Below are 6,023 nucleotides of genomic sequence, written 5' to 3'. Positions count from 1 at the left end.
CGGCTCCACCCTTATCCTGTGAGGCCCAGCAAGTTTCGTCGCTACAGGCCCAGACCTGACTATCCAATGGCCTCTGGAGGATGACGGCCACCAAACCACCAGGAGGAACAGGCCAAGGCACGAAACCTATTCCCACCTGGGTTGGCCCAGCACCGGTAACCTACTGCAGGGACCAGACGCATTTCTGCCAAAAGCCGCTGGCTTTCGAGATTTGTTTCTGAATCTCTGGGATCATGGTCATTAAGCAGTTCGACCAGGAACCAGAGAGGCCATGCCTCCAATTATATAGCTGAGCCGGAGGTGGTTTGTGGGTGTGTTTCCCACATACCAAACTTTTGGCAGTTTACTTTCTTGGTAAACTTTGCCCCAAGTTTTTGGGGTCTGGCCAAAGGCACAGCAGCAATTTTTGGGTATCTGGAAGTCTGAAGGCACCATCAGGCTGCTGATGCACTTGCCTCACAGGTACAGATTGACCTGCTGGCGGCACCATACCCCCTAGTAAAGCCTTTTGTCTAAACAGCAGGTAATAATATTGACATCTGATCTGAAAATACCTTTGCATTTATTGTGATAATTTACCTAGCAATACTTTTCTGAGTTGTGGTCTGACCTACTAGAGTGAGTTAATTGATGAGATGACTGGGGAGAGTTGAAGAACTTAACCCTCAGGTAAATTCAAACAATTGTCAGTGGCCTGTTTCAATACCAGATCAACATTCAGAGCACTGTCAAAGCTAGAGCTCTTTTATTAGAATTAGGATGACACTTGGGACTATTACTTCAGTAACATGAACCCAGAGGCCATATTGGATGTACACGTAGTAAATCAGAAGTGAGTGTACCAAGTGCAGGAGCCTCTTTTCTTTCTCATCCTTAAATCACTGTGGCACATGATTTCTTTGGGGCCAAGAAGTTGCCTTGCACTCCAAATAATACAAAGCACACAGTATTTTAAGGAATCAAACAAAAACAAAGCTTTTTAAGTGATGTAATATTATGCTCTGTTGGTTTAAAATTGTTAACTTATTTTCAAAATTACTAAGTGAACAAGAATTAAACGCCAAAAAGAAGAAAGTTGCAGTACTTTTGATTGAAGTGCTTCAATTTCCTACTTAAGTCTTGTGTTATTGAGACAGCTGTCATAGATCAGGTAATATTTTGCTAACTGTTTAACAGTAGAACAAAATCAAATAGGATAACCTGTTAAAGTAAGGAGGGATGGAGACAGTCTATGTATTGCTAGTAATGTAGACTGTCAGAAGGCCCTAGAAGTCAGAGTACTCAATGACATTCTAATAAGTACAATGTTTGCAAACTGCAGAAAAGAAGCATTGCAGGGCTAAAGACATGACTCAATGGTAGAGCACATGCTTTGAGTATGTGAAACCTGGGTTTGATTCCTGGCACTACAAAAAATGAAGAAAAAAATAATGCAAGGAAATTATTCTTGGAAATTGTTGCAGAGAAAGTATTGCAGTAAGAAAATAAATCTTAATAATTGAAAAAATTCTTTCCAAAAATGCTAAATCTAATGAGGCTGGTCTCAATTATAAGTAGGGGGGGAGGGAGAAAGAAATGGAGGAGTGATGAATTGTGGGAGTATAAAAAAATGTGGACTTCGAAAATATAAGGCAACTTTTTGGCAAAGAAAATTCGGAACAGCTGACCTTGTAATAGGGATGAATAAGGCAGAATTGCTTTCAGAAGCCCATGGATCCAAAAGTAATGAAACAAATTTTAGAGATATGTTGTGTGGAATGCATATTTACTTTAATCAGGATTAAGGCTTGGGTTTCTCCCTGACCTTTGTGCTTAAAGGTGAGGTAAGGTGCTAAAACAAAAGCAACTGGGAGGCTAAGATAATCATTATCTTTTTCCTGAATGTGGTGGTGGATCAGCCACCCCCAGAGTGAACCAGGAGAGGTGAAGCCTGGTCCATAACTTCAAAATAATTCTGCAAAATAAATTTGATCACTTGACTCATCAATTTGTTCAAGTGGGTGCCAGTAATGTCTCCATTCGACCCTGTCACATGCTAGTATAGCCCAATGACGTCTGCTCATTCTAGGAACACGAAGAGCCTCAAACCGATTGTTCAAGGTCTTGACGAAGAAGTCTGACCATCTCGTAGGTGGGTGGCCACGTGATCTTTGAGGTCCCGTGGAACCCAGTCGATAACAGGTCTAGTCCAATGGTCATCTCCAAATTTCATTATGTGTCCAGCCCATCTGATTTTTGATGCCTTGGCAAAAAAGACAGCATCCCTGATTCTTGACCATCGATGGAAGTGGGAACTCCGGATTCTTTCACTCACTTGAGTGAAGCATGATACTCCAAGCATAGCTCTTTTGATTCCTCTTTGGGAGACCGAATAGCGTTCTCATCCTGTTTTTGTAGGGCCCTCCGAGGCGTATGTTAATGCAGGGATAACAGTGGAATTGAAGAGATGTGCCCGGAGGCGGAGGTTCTTCGTCCTCTTAGCTATTTCTTTGATGCCCTTGAAGAGAGTTGCGCTTTCTTCCTCCTGCGCAACTCAGGTGCCAGGCCATTCGCCATGTTCACTTCTCGACATAAGTACACATAACTGTTGCATTCAGAGATGGTCGTTCCATTGAGAGTGAATGGAACATCAGGAATGAGACTGTTTCTCATAAACATTGTCTTTGTGAGATTCAGCTGTATTTCAACCTTTCCACACTCATGATTGAAGTCGGCCAGCATTTGTGCTGCGTGGCTAAATGTTTGGTGTTATTGGAATGATGTCATCAGCAAAGCGGAGGTGGTGTAGTTGCCGACTGTCTATCTTCACTCCCATTTCTTCCCATTCCAGTCGTCACATGATGTTCTCGAGGGTGGCACTGAAGAGTTTCGGTGAAATAGTATCACCCTGCCGAACCCCTCTCTTGACATGGATGATCACTTCTTTGTACAATGGTGAGATCCTGGTAGTGAATCCATAAAACAGCTCATGGAGGATCCTGATGTATTGAGATTGAACACCCTGTGTGGCTAGGGCTTTGATGACCACTTCCATCTCAACAGAATCAAAGGCCTTCTTTAAATCAATGAATGTTAGACAGAGCAGCATCTTGAACTCCCTAGAAACCTCAATGGGCTTGGTTATTGTGTGGATATGGTCGATATGGTCAATCATGCTGAATCCTTTGCAGAACCTGGCTTGCTTGCATGGTTGTCCTTCATCTAGTGTTCTGCCAATCCTATTCAGGGTGACTTGAGTGAACAGCTTGTAGATGACAGACAATAGGCAGATTGGGCGATAGTCACCAATGTCATGGATGTCTCCCTTCTTGTACACTAGTACAGTCCTGCTGGTTTTCCATTGGGACAAAACCTTGCATTCAGACAGGTAGTGTGTGAAGAGTCCAGCCAGTGTATTGATATGTACTGATGGCAGATTCTTCAGGTGTTTGGATCTGACCTTCTCTGGGCCTGGTGCTGTTTGCTTCTTTACTGACAAAATGGCAAATAAGCTCAAGAATTTTTGAAGACAGGCGTTACAATCATGGAGTTGCTGAACCAGTCAATTGTATTCTTCGTCAATGTTGTCAACAATGGCATCTTCCCATGTTGCTGCAATAGTGCCAAAAAGGTCCCAGTTAGTGGGAGTTCTGGGAGTTCTCTTCTTAAACTTTGCAGCCCTTTCTCTCCGCTTTGTGAAGAAGAATTTTGCATGAAGGAGACGGTGCTCTGATCCCATTTGGAATTTTGGGACAACAGGACATTGGTCAGGCAAAACCGTCGATTGAATATGATGTGGTAGATTTCATTGTGAAACTGTCCACCGGGAGACTCCCATTTCCAACGTTTAGATTCAGCCTTCTGGAACTGTGAGTTGCCATGGAAGGTCTTGGTCGACATGATGAACTCAGATAGTCTGTCACCCTGTTCGTTCCATTCTAGGCCATGGATCCCGATGTGGAGTTCTTCAGCTGATCTTCTCAGTCCTATCTTGGCATTAAAATCACCGACAATGATCTTTTAGAAGGTGTGATCTTCTTTATAGAACTTCTCCAGCTCCATGTAGAACTTCTCAATTTCTCCTTAATCATAATTGGATGTTGGTGCGTAGGCAACCGAGATAGAAACTGCCAGCAGCGAGCCACATCTATTCAAGTGTAATCATCTGATTTGGGTTGTTAGGCATTCAAATGAATCAATGCTTATGGCCAAATTTGTGTTGACAAGGACATGCCTTTTTTGTTGCATGTTCTGAGGAACAGTTCTCCAGTGTCGAAAATGGCGTGATGTGATTGATGGTCTCGGTGAAACCAATGATATCGTACTTGATCTTTCACACTTGTACCATCAGGTCCTCGATAGATGCATCCGATGCCAGCATATGTGCTTTGAAAGTACAGACAGTCATTTTTGTCTTTCTTCTTTTTGGCAGCCTAGTTCAGCCTTGAGATTTTATCAGCCTCTCCTTCCTCATCCTTCTTAACGCTCCTGTATTGGTAGCTCTTTCAGGGTCAGGGGAATGAGATCCATTGTATTTACTGGTTTTGGCATATTGAATACGCCATGGATAGCTTGCCAGGCTCTGCCGTGCGAGTGGGATACTCTTGGTAACTTGCCAGGCTCTCCTAGAGGGATAGAGGCTTTTAGGGTGGCCTCTAATCGCCCTTGCAGGTGTTCCCATGGTTCAAACCATATTTGAACCCAATCAAATATGGTGTGGCAATCCTGGAAGATGGGTATTAAGAGTCTTATGATATATTGCATGGCCGCAAAGTGGCCGCACAATCTGGAAAGTGTCCTGAAGTGTGGCGGTGGTTGGGTAGTGGAGGCTGTGGAGATAGTGGAGGTCTGCCGGTCTGCTGGTGAAGTATTTATCTGGTACCGGTAGGGTGGGTCTTCTGTGCATAATCCCTGGATCTCCGGGATTAAATAAATTTAAGTTTTAAATAATGATAGGAATAGCATAGCAAAGGAAACTTCTGTAGATGTGGAAACTTCAGCTGAGAAAGATCCAGAGACTTCTGCAGATCACACAGTAAGCTGAACATGAGATTCACATTCAGGTTTCAACTCTTCTAGTTTGGCATTCTTTGCACTGCAGAGTAATTTGTGTCCTAGTGTTCCTTTGCATTGTTACAAGAGCATTTTTACCTTTTTCTAAAACTGGTCATTGAATGTGCTGTGCTGAGTGGGATATAATGCAGGAGGAGCTCCACAAGATAATGCTTTGACTTAGAAAAGCAACCCTCAATTCCCCAGGGTGATGGGAGCCAAAGATAACCTAAGAGTCAGCAAATCCACATGGGAAACCATCCAAATAGAATATATTTGATCATAAACCTTGTGGTCCAAAGAGAAATACTGAGGCATGTGGAAATATTAGCTTAGCTTTATAAGTATTATAGAACCTATTATCTGTACCTGAAAGCTTGTAGAGTTGTAGTATCAAAATAGATTAAAAATAGATACTGCTCCATGGCTTGGAGGCCAGCTACACATGCTATGGGAAAAGGCAGCTCAGATAGAGAAGGAAGAACCAAATAAAGGGTGTTGGGAGGATCCTCCCAGGATGGGAGAAGCATGCTGAAAGTAGACTATAGACCAAACATGATTGCCACTCAATGCCTCTTTTGTAAACCACAACACCCAGAAGGAGAGAGAGAACAAAAGAATATGCCCTGCCACAGAGGCAGGGTGGAATGGGGGTGGGGGTGGGGGATGGGGGTGGGAGGGATACTAGGATCCGTGGTGGTGGGAAATGGGCACTGGTGGAGGGATGGGTATTTGATCATTATATAATTGAAACCCAAGCACAAAAATTTGTAAGTCTACAACTATACCTCATGGTGTCTCACTAATAAAATTTTTTTTAAAAAATAGATATTTTATCATGAGACCATCAGCAACAAAAGTAGTGCTATCAGCAAGTTTATGTGAATGAAAAATGGTCAAATATAGCATGTTCATTGCTTCATATGTTTTAGTTTATAAGAACTTAAAAATAGTTGTTGAAAACAAAAATCCTGTGGTGGAAATATGTTTGT

Source organism: Sorex fumeus, unplaced genomic scaffold, assembly GCF_029834395.1.
Source record: "Sorex fumeus unplaced genomic scaffold, SorFum_2.1 ptg000098l, whole genome shotgun sequence".
NCBI classification, from domain to species: domain Eukaryota; kingdom Metazoa; phylum Chordata; class Mammalia; order Eulipotyphla; family Soricidae; genus Sorex; species Sorex fumeus.
This window is presented reverse-complemented; position numbering follows the sequence as displayed.